Here is a 20,878-nt window from a genome sequence, read left to right as displayed (position 1 = left end):
TATTAAATAAATATATAAATGTACTTATTCATTACTTTTACCATTTAATTTTTTTATTGATTCATTTATTTGTCTTGAGAGGGAGAGACTGCATATAGCGCATGGGAGCAGGGGAGGGTCAGAGAGAGAGGGAGAGAGAATCCCAAGCAGGCTCCATGATGTGAGCACAGAGCCTGATGAGGGGTTCAGTCTCAGAAACCATGAGATCATGACCTGAGCCGAGATCAAGAGTCAGACGCTTAACTGACTGAGACTGTTAACTCCTAACTAGTCTCCCTGCCTGTGCTCTTTATTCATCTATAAAATATTTTCAACACAGCATTCATAGTGATCTTTTGAAAGTATGTCAGATCAGGTCACCTCAGTGTTCTAAACCCTGCAATAGACCTCACTTCACTAGGAGAAAAGTCAAAGTCTTTGCAATGCTACACAAGGTACCTTGTGATCTTGTTCTCCATTAGGTCTATAATGTTCTCTCCTCTCCTCTCCTTTCCTCTCCTCTCTTTTCTTCTCCTCTCCTCTCCTTTCGTCTTCTCTCCTCTACTTTCCTCTCTCTCTGTCTCTCTCTCTTTCTCTGTCTCTCTCACTCTCTCACTCCCTCCCCCCTTCTCTCCTTCTCTCTCATCTCTCCTCTCTAAACCTCTTGACTTTTCTTAGAACTCCCTGGAACCTCTCTGCCACAGGGCCTTTGCTTTATCTTTTACCTCTCCCTAGGACACATTTGTCCCTTTGACTCCCTCTCTTCAAGTTTTTGTTCATATCTCAGATTCTCAATGCGGCCTATCCTGACTACTTAGCTAAAATTGCAACCTTAGCCGCATCCTCTTATACCCCTCACAGTGCTCTACTTTTTCTTTTTTACATAAACATTTACTACCTTCTAAAGACCAGGTAATTGACTATTTTCTCATGTTTATAGAGTGTTGTCTCTCTCTTCCAGATAGAATGTGAGCTCCAAGAGAGATATATTCATGAGTGTATCTCAAGCTCCTTAGAACCATGCCTGGCACATAGCAGACAGTAAATAAATATTTGTAGGATGAATTAATATATTTAGCTATCAGAGAATCTCTAGTTAGCTTTCTGAAGATTTATGAATGAAAAGTCAAAAACTGCCCCTTTGTGCCAGGTAAATATATTACTCTCTGTAAATCTTATCAGGATGTGTCTGCTAACCTGCAACAAATTAATTTGAAAGCTAAAGGTTGTGTATGATATTTGTATCTAACTCTTTTGCATTCAGAGCAAAACATATCTATCAAATATTTATAATAACCTTCACATATGCTTAGCACTTACCGATTTGTAATTTCATTTCATGAAAACTCCCAGCAACACTGTGGGGTAGACATTATCATCTTCATTTAATTAGTAAAGAAAATGAAATCCAGAAGACTTAAATGGATTGCTCAAATTCTTACCAAATTAGTAAATGGGGCCCCAGATCTCAAGTACAGACTTTCTTATATTCCATTGGAGATACTTCCTAGCTTAGCTACATTACATGGAGAAATATCTCATGTAGCACCAAAATGCTAATTGCATATTGAAGGAATTACCGAATTTCATTTTGGTAGTTTGAGAGCCTTTGTATCAAATCTTAACTAAACATCTATATATCCATCTATCTATGTGTCTTTGTATCCTTATTTATTTATTGATGTATTTATAGACACACACATGCATTTAATTGAGTATTTGTGCCAGGCATGATGCTAAGTGCTATGCAAATATTATCTCATTTTTATCCTGTGCAAACACTATAATCAAGATATTCCATTTTATGGATGGGAAAACTGAGGCACAGAGAGGCTAAATAACTTGCCCCAGGTTGGCAGAAGAAGCCACAGTGTCTTGTGGGGATGAGCACCGGGTGTTATATGGAAACCAACTTGACAATAAACTATCTGTAAAAAAAAAAAAAGAAGAAGAAGAAGAAGAAGCAGCCACAGTGTAAACCTGAAAAGTCTGACTGCACATTCAATGTTCCTGATCATCAAAATATGCATTTTCCTTCCTCAGTTATTTGATGATAGGTTTGATTATCTTAATCAGGTAGTATTTAGAGGGAAATAATTTCTGAACTACTTTGCTTTATCCCTGAAAAAAAGATGCATGTTTTTTTAAGGGCCTTTGACTGGGGTTCTGCTGTGAGGCTAGTTGTTGACCCGCTCCACTGCCCTGGATTGAGCTGACACAGTTTTGACTATAGTGAGGTCAGTGACGCCATTCTAGCAGAGCTCCTCCTTTCTTTTGGAACCCCACAGCTAATATAAGTGTTCAGTCTTTGAACACCTGCTTCAGTGACTCCCCAGATTGGTCATTGTCAACCTAGTTCCTGCAGGCTGAGCGCAGCATACCAACAATATATGTTAAAAGATGAACGCTTTCCTAAAAACATTTTAAAATATGATTAACATTTCTTCATCAGTAAAAACATTTTCTGCTCTTTGCCATTCTCATACCGGTTGACATTTTAATCTGAGCAGTTTGGAATGGGTGAGTGTGAAGAGACCAAGCTAAAACATCAAATTCAGATTACAGGTATGTACGTGTAAAGAGATGAGCATCTAGAAAAGGAATCCATGTGTCCATAAACTCACTTTTAACTACACTCTAGAAATCTCCTCATACTCTAAACCTGACTGGAATTTCATAATTCAAGATCTAAGCTTCTCTGGCCTTGGAATAACCATACAAAACTTTTTGCTGCTTCTCTCTGCTGGCCTGTTATTACCACTAGAAGAAATAGAGAACACAGGAAAACAATATTCTTATTCTTAAGAGATCAAAATAGTACAGGCAACAATGTCTCTGGTGCTTTTCTGATATAGGCAGTCCACATTTACCTAGATTTATCAATAATAAGAAGCTAGAGAAGTTTCTTCAACCTAACGTAATGAAACTGTAAGTAGGTTGGATAACACTAACCTAATAGTCTGACACTAGTACAAACCCATTCCTCTAAGTGATTACCAGAATAGTTTCTTTCTGAATGCTGTCTGGCTAGTCCATTAAATTTTCATTAAGACCCATCTTGATTTCTTTTAAACACTGGTCATGTATCCACTGATTAATTTCACAAACATTTTATTGAACATAACCTATGTGCTAGAAACTGTGCTTAGCATCAGGAGCACAGAGATGAGTTCGAACCAGTTCCCATCCTGAGGGAACTTACAGCCTCATGAAAAAAACAATTGCCCTAACAGGTAATTATGCTATAATGTAATAACTACAGTGAGAGATATTTATATAAGAATCTGTGCCTTGTAGGAGTGTTTTAAATCAGATAATTTCTCCTGCATATGAACGCAATTAGAAATAGAAACTCCCAGACTACTGTGTGCAAAATTCTTTCTCAAACTATGCAATGTATAGAGCCTGCTATGTTAATCTCAATAACAGAAAAGAAAAAAAAACCATAACATTATAACTCTAAAAAAGCATCAGATCATTAGATATAGGGTATGGAACTACTTCATTATCGTAGCCATAGTTTTTTGTTTGTTTGTTTGTTTGTTTTTAATTTTTTTTTTTCCTAGGAGAGAGAGAGAGAGAGAGAGACAGCGTGAGCAGGGGAGGGTCAGAGAGAGAGGGAGTCACAGACTGAAACAGGCTCCAGGCTCTGAGCTGGCAGTCAGCACAGAGCCCGACGCGGGGCTCGAACCCACGAACCGCAAGTTCATGACCCAAGCGAAAGTCGGACGCTTAACCGACTAAGCCACCCAGGCGCCCCCGTAGCCATAGTTTTAAAGGTAGCACTTTATGTAATGTACTTTGTTATTTTTAAATTCTTAATTACACAGTTTTAATCAACTTTGCACCACTAGTTCATCTGAATCATAATAAATTTCTTTTGTCTTCCTCTTCTTGACTAGCCATATATTTTTAAATTTGCATCTATATTTTTATTTATTCAGAATGTAGGTTTGTTTCTGTCTGCCTGATTTTGAAGGTCTCAGATGTTATTTTCACGAATGCCTTGCACTGTTACTGATTAGCAGACAACTAGAATTGTCAAACTGCAGAGTAATGGGCTAATCTGGTTCTACTTCCTTTTAGCAACAGCACATCGGTGTTATTCAGCGCAGGTGGGCCACCAAGATGCTGCTTAAACCCAGACTGACTAACACCTCTTGCACTCTCTATGAGGGGAGTATGGGTTACATCACCAGCAAAGGAAGTTCCTGTACTTTTCTATTTTACATATGGAGACTACTGGAGCAGGTAGAAAGGAGAGGGAAATATCATATCTTGGCAGGTTCCTGGCAAGGATGGGAACCTATATAGATTTTGAGAGGGATTTTCTTGATCTACTTATCTGTGTTCACATATGCATAGTCAGTGTACAGATCTACTTTTCTTGGCATAATCAAGTAGAGACTTGAAATTTGCAGTGTCCCTTGAAGGAGCAGAGGTGAGATGGAGATGGAAGGAGAATGGACGGGACAAATGGGCCAGTGGCAGGCAGAGGGCCTAGAAAGAAAGACAGGCACAAGAAGTGAACAGCATTGGGTTCGATAAAAGGGTTTTAAAGAACAAAGTTACCATTAACACCCACTTTGTAGTTTTTGGCCTTACTGTAATATAACTACCTCAGATACCCACAAGCCTTCAATAAAATTTCACTACATAAACCAAACTTGTATTTGAGGTTGTTTGGGAACAAACAAGTAAAATGATCTATGATGCACATTAAGGTCTGGAAGAGAAGACCCATAGGAAAAGAAGCGCAGCAGAAGCTCTAGTTTCAATGGAAAAAACGTTGCAGGGATATAAGATGGCAGCATAGTAGGAGGACCCTCGGCTTGCCTTGCTCCTTGAACACAGCTCGATACCTATCAAATCATTCTCAATACTCAAGATATTGACCTGAGGACTGACAGAACAAACCACACAACTAGAAGAGAATAAAGGCCATATGGTGGAAGGTAGGAAATGCAGACATGGCTTGGGAGAGAAACTGATCACTAATATCATGCTCAATGGCCTCTACAGGCAGGAAGAAGACAGGGATGCCCACTCTCCCTACTGTTCTTAAAGAGCACTGGAAATCCTAGCTTCAGCAATAAGGCAACACAAGGAAAGAAAAGCATCCAAATTGGCAAGGAAGAAGTCAAACTTACACTGTTTGCAGATGACATAATACTCTATAAAGAAAACCCAAAAGCCCCCACCAAAAATTTGCTAGAACTGCTACATGAATTTTGTAGTCTCAGGATACAAAATCAATGTACAGAAATCTTTTGTATTTCTATACACCAATAATGAAGCAGCAGAATGAAAATCTGAGGAATCTATTCCATTTACTATTGCACCAAAATGTAAGATACCTAGGAATAAACTTAACCCAAAAGGTGAAAGACTTATACTCTGAAAACTATAAAACATTGATAAAAGGAATTGAAGACAACACAAGGTAATGGAAAAACATTCCATGCTCATGGATTGAAAGAACAAATATTGTTAAAATGTCTATACTACCCAAAGCAATCTATACAGTTACTGCAATCTCTATCAAAATACCAGCTGCATTTTTCACAGAGCTGGAACAAACAATCCTAAAATTTGTATGGAACTACAAAAGCTCCCAAGTAGCCAATGCTAATCTTGGAAAAGAAAAACAAAGCTGGAAATATCACAATTCCAGACTTCAGGTTATGTTACAAAGCTATAGTGATCAAGACAGTATGGTAATGGCACAAAAACAGAGATAGATCAATGGAGCAGAATAGACAACCCAGAAATTAACCCACAACTCTATGGTCAACTAATCTTCAACAAAGCAAGAGAGAATATCCAGTGGAAAAAAGACAGTCTCTTCAACAAGTGGTGTTTGAGAAACTGGAAAGGAACATGCTAATGAATGAAACTGGACCACTTTTTGGCACCATACACAACAATAAATTCAAGATGAATGAAAGATGTAAATATGAGACAAGAAACCATCAAAATCTTAGAGGAGAACACAGGCAGCAACCTCTTTGACATTGGCTGTAGCAACTTCTTACTAGATATGTCTCCTGAGGAAAGGCCAACAAAAGCAAAAATATACTACTGGGACTTCATCAAAATAAAAAACTTTGGCATAGCAAAGGAAACAATCAACAAAACTACAAGGCAGTCTATAGAATGGGAAAGGGTGTTTGTAAATGACATATCTGATAAAGGGTTAGTAAACAAAATCTATAAAGAACTTATCAAACTCAATACCCCAAAAAACAAATAATCCAGTTCAGAAATGGGCAGAAGACATGAATAGACATCTTTCCAAAAAGACATCCAGGTGGCTAACAGACACATGAAAAGGTGCTCAACATCACTCATCAGCAAGGAAATGCAAATCAAAACTATAATGAGTTATGACCTCACACCTGTCAGATGGCTAAAATTAACAACACAGGAAACAAAAGGTGTTGTCAAGGATGCAGAGAAAGGGGAACCCTCTTACACAGTTGGTGAGAATGAAAACAGGTGCAGCCACTCTGGAAAACAGTATTATGTTTCCTCCAAGAGTTAAAACTAGAACTACCCTATGAGCCAGCAATTGCACTACTAGGTATTTACCCAAAGGATACAAAAATACTGACTCAAAGGGATACATGCACCCTGATGTCTATAGCAGTATTTTCAAGAATGCCAAATTATGGAAAGAGTCCAAATGTCCATCAACCGATCAATGGATAAAGAAGAGGTAATATAAAATGAAATATTACTCATCCATAAAAAATAATGAAATCTTGCCATTTGCAGTGACATGGAAGGAGCTAGAGTGTATTATGCTAAGCAAAATAAGTCAGTCAAAGACAGATAAATATCATATGATTTCACTCATATGTGTAATTTAAGAAACAGAACAGATGAACATGGTGGGGGAGAAGTAGAGGAAAGCTAGAAAAAAAACCTCTCAACTATAGAGAACAAACTGAAGGTGGATGGGGGAGAGGTGAGCAGTGGGACGAGTTAAATGGTTGATGGGTATTAAGGAGGCACTTGTGATGAGCACCGGGTATTGTATGTAAGTTATCAATCACTGAATTCTACACCTGAAGCTAATATTACACTATATGTTAACTAACTGGAATTTAAATAAAAACTTGAGAAAGTAAATAAAAATTTGAAAATTAAAAAAAAAAGGAACATTAAGAACTTGTAGGAGAAAGGGGATGCTGGGAATTCCTGGAGATATCTCTGTATTCCATGAGTGCATGCATGTGTGTGTGTTTAGATATGTTTTAGAAGGTAGTAGATGTTAGATTTCTCATTGTACATGGAATGGACTTTCCAACTCCTTAATTTAAAAACAGCTTAAAAAGAAAAATTAAGTTAGCCCATAATTCTAAAGGATTTGGGGCTTCTTAGGCAAATAATACTTAAATTACACAATGAACATGTTCCAGATCAAATGGTACTTCTACCTATAAACCACACTTGTAAGTGAGAGTATTGATTGTTTTGTGCTTATTTTATAAATTGGATAGCTCAGTCGGTTTGAGTCTCTGCTAATGAAACCATCCATGAGTTTACTTTTCACTCCAGACATTTCCCCTGTTCAGAGGAAAATTTTGTGCCAAAGTCAGGGCCACTCCAGAGTGATTGATGCAGAACAACACAAAGTCCTACCCAATTCTAGGCCCTGGCAAATTTTGCTCCAGTCCCTGGCTTCCCACCACCAGTGCATGTCTCACACCTGGTGAGACTCGACAGAGAAGTTACTGCTCCATAAATCTTGGGGTGCTCCCCACTCCGGAAAGAACGTCCTTTCTTCCCTCATTCTCCTTATATCCCATCGTGCTCAGTCAGCCACAGTTACTAGCTGGATTAACTAGTAAGGACTTTTAAAGAGAAAAATGCTTGTAACAATCAGTTAATTAACATCTGTAATACTTGATTACATTGTACTATTATGCTTGTATCATATGCCAGGTTCACTGTATTATGCAGTGAATCATTCCAGGTCCAGGGACCCCATCTTCTTATCTTATCCTTGAACCTTAGATTCTCCCATAACAAGTGCTTATTTATGTGTATGTTACAAAAGTAAATTAATAGACGGATGGATGCATGGTTGGATGAAAGATTAGATAAATCTCTTGCCCCCTGACACCTGCAGTTTCCCCAGAAAAGGCAAGTCTTTTTGTTGCTGGTATATTTTGCTTTTTTTATTTTTTTAAATCAGTGGATGGAGAAGAAGATATTTATCTGTGAACTGAGGTAAAACTGAAAAGGAACTGCTTAGGACCAACCTTGTCCACAGTCATAAAACATGTCTTATGTAAACATCTCATAAAGGAGAATAAGAAAGAGATGGTGGATGGATTAGTCACAACGTGTCATTATATATAAGAAAATAAAACTAGAGGGGCGCCTGAGTGGCTCAGTCATTTGGGCGTCCGACTTTGGCTCAGGTCATGATCTCACGGTTTGTGGGTTTGAGCCCCGCATCGGGCTCTGTGCTGACGGCTAGCTCAGACCCTGCAGCCTGTTTCAGATTCTGTATCTCCCTCTCTCTCTGACCCTCCCCTGCTCGTGCTGTCTCTCTTGCTCGCTCTCAGAAATAAATAAAACATTAAAAAAAGAAACAGAGAAGAAAACTAGAAATCTAGAGGTTAAGTTAGATCAGTTCTAGAAGATATATGTATATATATTTAGAAGATACATATATAAAAGTTTCTATATACATATACATATTCTAAATATATAGATGTATACATAGAGACACGTATATAGAGATATATATACATCTCTAGAGAGAGAGAAAGAGATACATGCATATACATCTATGTCTATAAATTAGAACTGAGAACAGGACAGACCCTATAATTGATGGGGATCCAGTGCAAAATGAAAATGCAGAGCCCTGTGTTCAAACATTATTGATAATTTTAAGACAGCGACAATAGAGCATTAAGCCAATCTCAGAGCCCTTCTAAGTGCACGTCCCCATGTGACTGTACAGTTTGCATACCAGGAATCCAGCCTTACAACTATTCCTTTTTTTTTTTTTACAGCCTTTAGCTACAATAACTTTGTTTGCTTACAGTTATATATGGTTGTTTATCATGCTATCTTCAGCTAGAAGCTACAGCTTGTCAAGGATTATATTGCTTGGATATACTCCACTTTGTGACTGTTATACATATTATTTATATCCTCCAACACTAATGTTTTTGAGTTCTAATCATCAAGATTGTTTACATAGGGTCCTTGCTTGGCATGTAGCAAACTCTTGATAACTTTTTTAAAACAGAAAAGAAATGACTATTCTCTTTAATCTTAAGAAAATAAAAGTTTCATCAAAGTCCCTGGATATCGGCAAATAGAGGCATTGGTGAACTATAAGTTTACCATACAATGTATGTTTATATATGTGAACTTTGAACATATCCAGTAGTGTCTGGGAGCTGTATTCTAAAACCTTCCATTGGGACACCTGGGTGGCTCAGTTGGTTAAGCGTCCGAGTTCGGCTCATGTCATAGGTTCAAGTCCCGCATCGGGCTCTGTGCTGACAGCTAACTCAGAGCCCGGAGCCTGTTTCAGATTCTGTATCTCCCTCTCTCTCTGACCCTCCTCTGCTCATGCTGTCTCTCCATCTCTCTCTCTCTCTCTCTCTCTCAGAAATAAATAAAAACATTTAAAAAAAATTTAAAACCTTCTCTCAAGACAAAGGTTAAATATTGCATTTTATACCAAATTCTAATGATTCCAATTATACCTCAGTTGGGAAATGACCTGTTTTACTCTCTGGAAGATGCTTTTCAAGTCAGAGTATTAACTGCAGAAGCTTTGCTCTGGCTCCACTCAGAGCACTGATCCCTCTGCTCTCTCAGTAGTAGCCAGTGAATGCTGGGAGTACTCTGTGTTATTTGGGTACCAGCTTCCATTTTTGGAATCTCTTGCATCAATTCCATTGTTCTTTTTTTTAAATGTTTATTTATTTTTGAGAGACAGACAGAGCACAAATGGGGGAGGGGCAGTGAGAGAGAGGGAGACACACAATCTGAAGCAGGCTCCAGGCTCTGAGCTCTTGTCATAGAGCCCGACACGGACCTTGAACTGAGGAGCGGTAAGACCATGACCTGAGGCAAAGTCGGACACTCAACCGACTGAGCCACCTAGGCACCCCGAATTCCATTGTTCTAATTATGTGTGACTTAACCTGATTATATTCTGAGTCCTATCAAATCAGCTCTGAAAAATTAGTTTTATTTTTGTAGCATTTCTTAAGTACCAGAAACTTGCTTTAATCTGCTGCCTTAATTCAGTTATTATCACAACCCATCAGATACTTATTGACTAATTTTTCTCAGTGATACACCAGATACTATAATAGATAGATGAACCTCTGTTATCTAAAAGCCAGAAATACTGGGACAGATAATAAGGTAGAATCTTAATGTTAAAAAACTCAAAGTATTTAAATATATTATTAAGACAAAAAATGTGTTTATCTAAATAAAACATATTAAGGTTATTGGAAATCTAAAAATCATATGAATTGTATAAAACTCTCTTCTTTTATGGTACTGGGGGATGGGAGGGGATGTGAGGTCTATGATACAGTTTTCTCTCATTGGCTCTTAGGAAAATATTCCATGGTGTGTTTTTGTGGCCTCTGGGCTTAAATGATTCCCTGTCATTTACATTTCTCTTTTCAACTAATTAGCAGGTGAAACTGGTATAAAGCCCTTGAATAAATACTTCTTACATAAGTGGGACTGATTTACTAGACTTAGTAAAATCAGATCCCCTAAGGGCTCTTACAGCGAAATTGTCTTCAGAAGCATCAGCATCAGTGTTGATTATACCTCTTCATCCTAGAATCCATAGCACATAAGAATTTTTGTTTAATTTTATTTAAATTCTACCTGTTTCTTTATAAGCTATTTGGAATAAACCAAAGCAGACTAAGAATAAGCCATGACAGAATGTATCTACTTCTCTTCCTAATTGATTTCCAAAGGTCATTTCAAGGTAACAGGACACATCCCAGGGCTCAGTTCCCAAAGAGGCATGCTGGAAGACACCAGATAAAGAATAGACTGACTAAGTGACTTCTTGGGAGGGTGGCAGTGCCTTCTATAAGAGAAAAGCATGCCTGCTTCTTAGCAGTAGCAGGGAGATGAAGGCTGACAATGGGCGAGCAGGCTGTAGGTGTGCCATCAGAAAGAACTAAAAGAAATAGAAGATTTGGATTTTAGAAGTATTATTGAGTCGGTTCCACACATGTTTACAAACTGAGCCACATTAAAATATGCTGAAAGTAAGGGAAACTGACCTAGAGATAGAAAAGATGGGGTAGAGATAAATGAGAAGAATTAAACATGCTAGACCAGATCTTACCTGAGTGAAATGACATGGTATTGTCTCTCAATTCATAGATATGTCCTTTAGGAATCTTTGGCTCTGAAAGACAGAGGGCTCAAATCAAATAGGCCAAAATACCATGGAGGCTACTGGGTTACCTAACTGCAAGTGCAAAGGCACACCGGTGTTCAGGATGGATTAAATAAGCAACGTCAGCCCCCTTGTCTGCGGCTTTCTTACCTGTTTGCTCTTGTAGGTATCAGTTTCATACTTGGGCTGGGAATAAGATGGTGGTAGCTGCTCTGGGTCTTCTAGCTAAATATGACAACTTCCCCACAGAGGGAGAAAGGGTCATTTCTTGGAGCTCTTTGGTAATAGAACAGAAGAACAGTTCCAGAAGCTTCTTCTTTCATCCCATTGGTCCATATTGGGACACATGCTCATTCATGAACCAGTTATTGGCAAAAATGATGATATTTGTTCTAGGTAGACTGACAGGGCCCATTTCTAAAATTGGTGTTTGGTTGAGTTGAGGTCTCTGTGGGCCTGCATTAGAACTCTGTCAACTGTCTAACACAGGCTGCTTTTCCACTCCTGGATGTATTTGAGAATATTTGGTTAGCATATTTTGTAGTGAAACTCTTTGTATTATAAGAGGGAAAAAAACCAAGGATTTCTCTAGAAATAAAGATTTCTGTCTCCTGTAATGCATTTTATTTTTTATTATGGAAATGATATTACTCCCTTTAGAAAACTGTAAATACAGGAAAGTACAAAGAACAAAATAAAAGTTATATACAATTTCTACCCATCATTAACATTCTGAAAGCTTTGCTACCCTGTTCTTTATGCACATTTGTTTATCATATATTCTGTTTGTTGTCCATGACATAAATCCATTAAAAATTGATTTAAACTGGGGCGCCTGGGTGGCTTAGTCAGTTGAATGTCCGATTTCAGCTCAGGTCATGATCTCATGTTCGTGGGTTCAAGCCCCACATTGGGCTCTGTTCTGGCAGCCAGCTCAGAGCCTGGAGCCTGTTTCAGATTCTGCATCTCTCTCTCTTTGACCCTCCTATGCTCACACTGTCTCTCTCTCAGAAATAAATAAAACATTTAAATAAATTAAAAAAAATTTTATATAAACAAAACTGATTTAAACAAAAGTGATAATTTAGGTAAAGTGCACCAGTGATATTCCAGGGAACCATAAGGACATCAAAACCATATGTGAGAGTAGTATGAGAAATTGAGAAACAAGTGGTAACTTAGGGAGTAAAGGCTCCACCCTTCTCTCTCTTCATAGCATGGCTTTCTTTGCCTTGGCATGCGGATACTCAAACATGACAACCTCATGGGTCCCAACTGTGCACTCTATGATTTCTCCCACTTGTTAAGAACAAGCCCACATTCCTAGGAAGTCAATAGTTTTCCAAGCTTATGCGCAGTTCACCCTTAGTCCAATCAGCGTGGCAAGGGAACACTCACATAGAGTAACATGGCGGCCGAGGGCTCTTATGTGTAGGTAATGGGCCATTTCTCAGAGACGAAGAACCACTGTCCCCTGAACAGATGCCCCCAAATGAGGTAGCATATTTATAGTCTTTGGAGATCAAGGCATGGACATCTTTGGTAGTTCATTATTCTGTCTACTATAGATAGGAAACTAAGAAAACTTAGAATGGTTTGTGGTTTTTTAAGTTTATTTTTATTTATTTTGAGAAAGAGAGCATGTGCATGCACATATGCCGGCATGGCAGAAGGGCAGGGGTGGGGGGAGAGAATCCCAAGCAGACTCAACACTTCCAGCATGGAGCCTTATGTGGGACCTGAACCCACAAGTCCTGAGATCATGACCTGAGCAGAAATCAAGAGTCAGAGGCTTAACCAACTGAGCCACTCAGGTGCTCCACATGATTTGTTTTTAATTAATGAAATCAATGACTTAATCATTTCCTCGAAGTAAGAAAAAAAGGATAAGGCTGGAACCATTTCCATTTTTAAGAAGCAAAAGAACACACAACTGGCAGCAGCTTTGGCTAGCATAAGTATCTACTCTGATAATCAGGATGAACTTAATACCCTGGTGTAAAGATTGTTTTGCTTACTTGGGATTCTTTCATTCCTTATTTCTGCTTATTTGTTTAATGTCTGTTTCTCCTTTAGTTTGTAAACAACATGGTCCGGGGGGTGGGGGAGACACCTGTGTCTTTTTTTTTTTTTCCCCACAGCTATATTTCCTGTACCTAGCATCCATAGGAGGCACTAAATAAATATGCATTGACCAATTTAAATAAACCCTACTGGACAGTCTGACATTGCAACACTTGCAAATTTCAAATGGTTTTACTGGTAATGAAACCAAGAAGCTTCCACAATAACTTATAGCTCAGGGCATGGTTTCCAAGCCATATGGTTCAAAGGCTTTCCAAAGCCCACCAAGCCCAGATTCCCTAGTCCCTCCTTTGGTCAGCATGTGCTGTTCTAGATTGATCCTGGGCTCTCCTAGGCACCTAGAGACATGCCAGAGTGGGGTTTATCTTGACATCTGATGGGTCTTTTTTCTCACCAGAGTCCAAATTCCTGATTTCATTTTTTAAATCACTTTTTAATGTTTATTTATTTATTTAGAGAGAGAGAGAGAGAGAGGGAAACACAGAATCCGAAGCAGCCTCCAGGCTCTGAGCTGTCAACACAGAGCCCGATGTGGGTGCAAACCCATGAAACATGAGGTCATGCCCTGAGCTGAAGTCAGATGGCTTAGCCAACTAGTCACCCAGGTGCCACTCCAAATTCCCGATTTCGTTTTTTTAAAAATATTTTTTATGTCTTTATTTTATTTTGAGAGACAGAGACAGAGAGCATGTGGCGGAGTGGCAGAGAGAGAGGGAGACACACAATCTGAAGCAGGCTCCAGGCTCTGAGCTGTCAGCACAGAGCCTGACACAGGACTCGAACTCATGTACCACGAGATCATGACCTGAGCCAAAGTCGGACACTTAACCAACTGAGCCACCCCAGGCACCCCCCAAATCCCCGATTTCAAAGTCATGGATTAGATAGTCTTTTCTTCTAAAAGTATCCAACAGCTTGACTCTAATACAGACAGATGTTTTTAATAGTCTTACTCAGCTATAATTTATATACCAATAACACAACAAAACTATAGATATTTAAAGTATACAATTTGATGATTGTTGATATATGTATGTACCCTTGATTAAGTCATAAACATGTCCATCACCTCCAAAAGTTTCCTCCAGCCTTTTTGGTCTTTACTGGTTGTTTTTTATTTTTTGTATTGTGTTAAGAACACTTAACATGAGCTCTACCCACTTAACACATTTCTAAATGCACAATATTATCAACTATAGGCACAATGTCGTACAACAGATTTTATAGTAGCTTTTCAAAGAGTACTGTTTTCCTTCTTCCAGAAGTTATGAATTGACCCATTAACCATGAAGTGCCCGTTGCAGTGTTTCTGATACAGACCATTGTCCCCAGGTCCTCCTATCTTTCTTCTTTGTGTGAAGTCATCCTTGAGAGGTGGAGGTTGCCCTGACTCTAGAGTGGCTCTTGGGAGCAGTGTTTAATCAACAATAGCCATTACCTCATATTAAATTCCAGCCACAATACCACGTGCAATCTGACCATGACCCTCACAATTCAAATTACAGTGGACTTGGATTACGTAATTCTGAGCTACATATTTCCTTCAGACATGAAGTTGGCTTTTCTGAGTCATTGAGATCAGGGAAATTTCTAAGGGTTGTTTTTCTATTTGGAATGATAGATTGGTGTTGATCTGCCCAGTTCTTTTGCTGATCAGGAAAAATTAGACCATGAACTGAGGTCAGGAGTAGTCTGTAATGATTAAAAATAATAAAGGTAAATTAATCTTTGGTGATTTAACCATTAATCATATAAGAAATTTAAGGTTTAAAGTAGTTTAAAATATTAAATACACAAAGTTCATTTAATTTTGCTCATCAGAAGGCAACTCCTTCAGAATCCCATAACAATAGTCTGTGAGTCTTAAAAGGAACAATTGCAACTATTTAGAAGAAGCAATCAGTTTAAAAATCTTATCTCATTCCTACAAAGGAGCAAATTCTAAGTATATTGAAAAGCTAACCAAATTAAATAATATAAAAAAAGAAGCAAATATTCATCAAAACTTTTAGGAGAAGAAATGTCTAAATGTGCAAGCAACAGAAGAAATTACAAAAGATTGAAAGGTCTACATAAAAGATTAAATACATCTAAGAAAAAATATAATAGTTTTTTTTTTGTTTTGCCTTGTTTTGTTTTGTTTTCTGGTGTGGCACCTCGCATTTATGGGCTCTTGTCTACATTCACAACCTTGCGGTCCAAGGGTCCTTGACTGTGGTGCAGGTCTTCGGATACAAGGAGAGGGAAGATGGCCACAGCTGTGGCACACTGCAAGCCGATGCCGGCCTCGTTGAGGTGAATGGGTGTCCCCTGGAGATGATGGAGTCACACACGTACGCGGCAGCACAAGCCACTGGAAGCAGTTCTGCTTTGCACAAGGAGCTATATGCCAGGGGTGGACACGGAGTCTGGGTGAAGGGTGATGGTCACGTGGCCCAGATTTACATAATCCAGTTGCCCATCTCCAAATCCCATGGCCTATTCTAAAAGTACTGAATGAGGCTTCTAAGAAGATCAAAGACATTCTCCTCCAGTACAACCGGCCCCTGCTGGTAGCTGATCCTGCCGATCCAAAAAGTTTGGTGGTCTTGATGCTGGTGCTGGCTATCAGAAATCCTAGCAATAAGTCCATCATGAGGATCAGGCTTCACCCATATAAGAAATAATTGTCGGGGGCACCTGGGTGGCTCAGTCGGTTGAGCATCTGACTTCAGCTCAGGTCATGATCTCTCAGTTCGTGAAATCAAGCCCTGCATCGGGCCTTGTGCTGACAGCTCAGAGCCTGGAGCCTGCTTCCGATTCTGTGTCTTCCTCTCTTTCTGCCCCTCCCCCACTCAGGCACTATATCTCTCTGTCTCTCAAAAATAAATAAATGTAAAAAAAAATTTTTTTAATAAATAATTTTCAGGGAACTTAAAAAAAAAAGAAAAATAGAAATTGAAAGTCAAATACAATATTGGAGAAAATCATTTGTTATACCAGAAAGGATTATTAATTTTTGTGTTAAGATATATTTTGATAAAAGTAATGAGATCTGATGGGAGAAAGTGAGAAAAGAACAAGGATACTCTTTTTGGTTGTTTTAGTTTTTATAATTTTTAATTTTTATTTAAATTTTAGTTAACATACAGTGCAATATTGGTTCCTGGAGCAGAATTCAGTGATTCATCATTTAAATATGACATCCAGTGCTGATCACAGTGTCTTCTTTAATACTGGAGAACAGGACAGGGGTTCCTCAAAAACTAAAATAGAACTACCCTACATCCAGTAATTGCACTAGGAGGTATTTACCCAAAGGATACAAAAGTCCAGATATGAAGGGGTACATGCACCCTGGTGTTTATAGCAGCAGCATCAATAATAGCCAAACTAAGGAAACAACCCAAATGTCCATTGACTACTGAATGGATAAAAAATATGTGGTGTATATATACAATGGAATATTACTCAACCATCAAAAAGAATGAATCCCATTTGCAACAATGTGGATGGAGCTAGAATATATTATGCTAAATGAAAAAAATCAGTGAAAGAAAGACAAATACCATATAATTTCACTCCTTTGTGGAATTTAAGAAACAAAAAAAGAGGACCATATAGGAAGGGGGTAAAGGGATATTCTTGAAAAACACAAACTGGTTGATAAAATACAGAAAAATATTCTACCTTGTGGTCACAATAAAAATGTTTTAAGAAACGGAGATACCAGTTTAACTTCTTTAGTTATTTATTTATTCAGTAGGTGATTCACTCCACCAGCCGTGAAACACCCAGCGCTCTTCCCTCAGTAAATCTCAGCCCCTTGGAGAGAGAAAACCCCAAATAGAGAAAAGAGACACACATACTAAATTACTTAATTAATTAATTTTTAAAAGGACTAGTAAAATATACCTGGTGTAAGAAATAGCTTCAGAAATATTTCATATCATTACTAATATTACTACTGATGAGCATTTGGTACAAATGAATCTTATATTGCAAATAAGAGTAAAATTGTAACCACCTTTTTTGGACAGAAATTTGTCAAATTATTTTAAGAACTGTAATTCATGAACTCTAAATTCATACTCTTTGATCCCATTATTATTTTTCTGGGCATCTAGTCAAAAGAAAGCGTTTATGTTCAGAAAAAAAAAATTCGCAAAGATTTTCATAATGCCATTACTGATCAGTTTAAAAGCAGAAGGTTGGAAGAATCTTAAATGGGCAAATTATAGAGAAATTTCGGTTTCTCCACTTAATTAAATATAGCCATTTGTGATAAGTTTCATGAAAAGTATGCTATAAAGCAAATGTTTGAAATCTGAAATTGTATACATACAAAAAAAATCTATTTAGTAAACTGTACCTAAAAATATCCCCGAATAAAGATGTTAGCAGAAGTTATGTTTGAATATAGCAGTCATGGTAATGTTATTGTTCCTAATGATTCGCTTTGTTGGTAACTGTAGGAGTGTTTCCTGCCTTGTCACATTCATTCTGGGCTTAGCCATGTGACTGACTGTGGCCAGTGGAGTGCGCATGCGCTTGCTCCCAGGAGAAGCTTTAAATGAAATTTCGTGAGAATAACACATCCCAAATGAGGACTGGTCCTCCAGCCTCGACCTTGGGATAAGACACAAACCTCCTGTAATGTGATAGAGCAATGAATATGTTATTGCAAGTTGCTGGGGTTTTAGAATTGCTCCTTTCTTCAGCCAAAGCTAATTGATACAGAAACCTTGTGTGCTTATTTTTTAGAATCCTGTGTTTCCAGAAGTTTCTTAGCAAGCATTTAATGATTTTCAAAGTTTCAAACGCAAACAAGTATCTCTGCCTGAAAGGGAACGACAGCCCTGGAGGGAAATGAAAATAGTTATTTTTTCACGAGATGGAGGATCATGTCTGAGTGTCATGGGGAATTATTATAACTTGTCCTGAGGATTAAAAAATAACAACCCTCAGTTAAATAACATTTTTTTCACTCTTAAACTTAGTTGTTTTTTTTTTCTTTTTTCTGTTTTTTCTTATTGAAAATGAGGGGGAAAGCCATTGGGGACTGAGAATCAGGAACAAATAATGAAGATCCAGATTCAAGAACAAATTATATCTTTCTACAGTACATTCCTTCCCTTCCTAGCTCATTCTTATTCTTTCCAATTAATGTTCTTGTTGCCTCAGAAAAATGGGATTCAGCTCTGGCACCATTATGCTGGCGATGAGCACAGTGGCTTTGCCCGTTGGCAAGGGCAACAGTAAAAGACCCCGAATATTTAAAGTACACAGTGAGCCCTTAATAAATAGTAGAAAGTAATACTCAGAATGTTCATTAGAGACAGTATTTTTCCTGTTCCAGAAATGAGAATAAGAACCAGTCTATAAAATCACTGCTGCCAGCAACTTATCTAAAATAGTATACAGGAGATTTTATCTCAGGGGAAAATAAAGAGATTTCCTTTAATGAAGAATTGTCAATACTACACGGGGAAGAGAAATGTCAACTATGATCGGTGTCTAAAGTGAGATCAGATGACTAAGGCGGGTAGCACAAGCTCTCTGAAAAGGACAGATTTATGCTATACGAAACCTCAATGAAAACAGCTTCATAAGTCAACTTCATCATGCCTTGGTGGGTTCTAGGTTTTTGATTTTGCAAGTAGCAGTATCATTTGAGATGATTATTAATTAATTGTTTGAGATTCTCTTTATTTTCTCATGATTACCCTCATGGCTCATAAATAAATCCATCTAAATTAGTAACTCCCATTACTCTCAATGCGTATGGATATTCCTTTCAAAAGATTGTTATCATTTTTAGTTATATATTTGTAAAATAATTTCTTTAATATTCATTTCTTCCACTAGACTCACCACCATGTTCTCAGTGTCCAGTATCTGGGAAGCACACAATAAATATTTGTTGGTTAGTTGGTCAAATGATTGCATGAGTTAGAAGCTTAGATTACATGACCAAAAGTTGTGGTTTTCTTTTTCTTTAATGTTTATTTCATTTTGAGAGAAAGGGAGAGACAGAGTGTGAGCGGGGGAGGGGCAGAGAGAAGGAGACACAGAATCCAAAGCAGGCTCCAGGCTCTGAGCTGTCAGCATAGAGCTTGATGTGGGGCTAGAACTCGCAGACTGTGAGATCATGACCTGGGCTGAAATTGGACACTTAACCAACTGAGCCACCCAGGTGCCCCCAAAAATTTGTGGTTTTATGATATCCCATGTTTCTACAGACAATGATTTCTATGCAGTATGGAAGGTCTGGTGGATTTCCTCCTGCTCCCCCACAGTGAGAAGTACACCATAAGTAAAGTGAAAGCTCAGAGAAGTTAGTTTTCTGCAGATCACACCCCATAGTGGTTAAGAGCATCTGGAGCTGGATTAGCCTCATGTTGCTTGTTTAATAAACATCTATGAGGTAATAGAAAATAGATGTATTGGCCTCTGCCCCCAGGTTCCTGGCACAGAGGTCCTAAAACTCAGGTAAATTGATAAGTGATAAGAGTACTAGGAGCATCTTCTGTTCTTTTGAGGCAATTCTGAGTGGGCTTCTGGATGGTTGGAAGGGGGCTTGTCATGAGAAAGACCAAGCCATGATTAGAAACTTGGACTTTTTAGCTACCCTCCCCCACAACCTCCAGAAAGGGAAGAGGGACCAGAAGTGGAATTAGTAATTGATTATGCTTATGTGAAGAAGCCTCTATAATCTCAATAGTATGGGGTTCAGAGAGCTTGCACATTGGTTAACACATTCACGTTCTGGGGGGGTGTCACCACCCCCCACCTGCATAGAAACAGAAGCTCCTGCATTCTGGACCCTCCCAGACCTTGCCCTATTTATCTCTTCATCTGACTTTTTATCTACATCCTTTATTCTCTCCTCTAATATACAGGTATATGTAAGTGTTTCCCTATGTTCTGTGAGCCACTGTAGCAAATGAATGGAACCCAAGGAATGGTTAGAACCTCTGATCTATACCTGGTTGATCAGAAGCACAGATGATAACCAGGGCTTGCTACTGGCATCTGAAATGGATGGTGATGGTGGGGATCCATTTTATGGGACTGAGCCCTTAATCTGTGGAATTTCAGGTATCTCCAGGTAGATGGTATCAGAAGTGTGTTGAATTGTAGCATACCCAGCTAGCGTCACAGGGAATTGCTTGGTGTGGTGAAGACAAAACCCGATGTTTGGTGTTCAGAAATGTCCAAAGTGATGTGTTGTGTGTGAGTAGTAAAGGAGGTACACAGGGTGGAGGTGGGAGGGAAACTGAGTCTTTCTTATTCGATGACCATGGACAAGTCAACTAAACACTCTGTGTTCCGGGTTTCCCATTTATAAATTGGAGATAATAAAAGTACCCACCTCATGGTGGTGTTGACACTTAAAGGAGTGCCCGATAC

Source organism: Crocuta crocuta, unplaced genomic scaffold (genome assembly GCF_008692635.1).
Source record: "Crocuta crocuta isolate KB4526 unplaced genomic scaffold, BGI_CrCroc_1.0 scaffold141, whole genome shotgun sequence".
NCBI lineage: Eukaryota > Metazoa > Chordata > Mammalia > Carnivora > Hyaenidae > Crocuta > Crocuta crocuta.
This window is presented reverse-complemented; position numbering follows the sequence as displayed.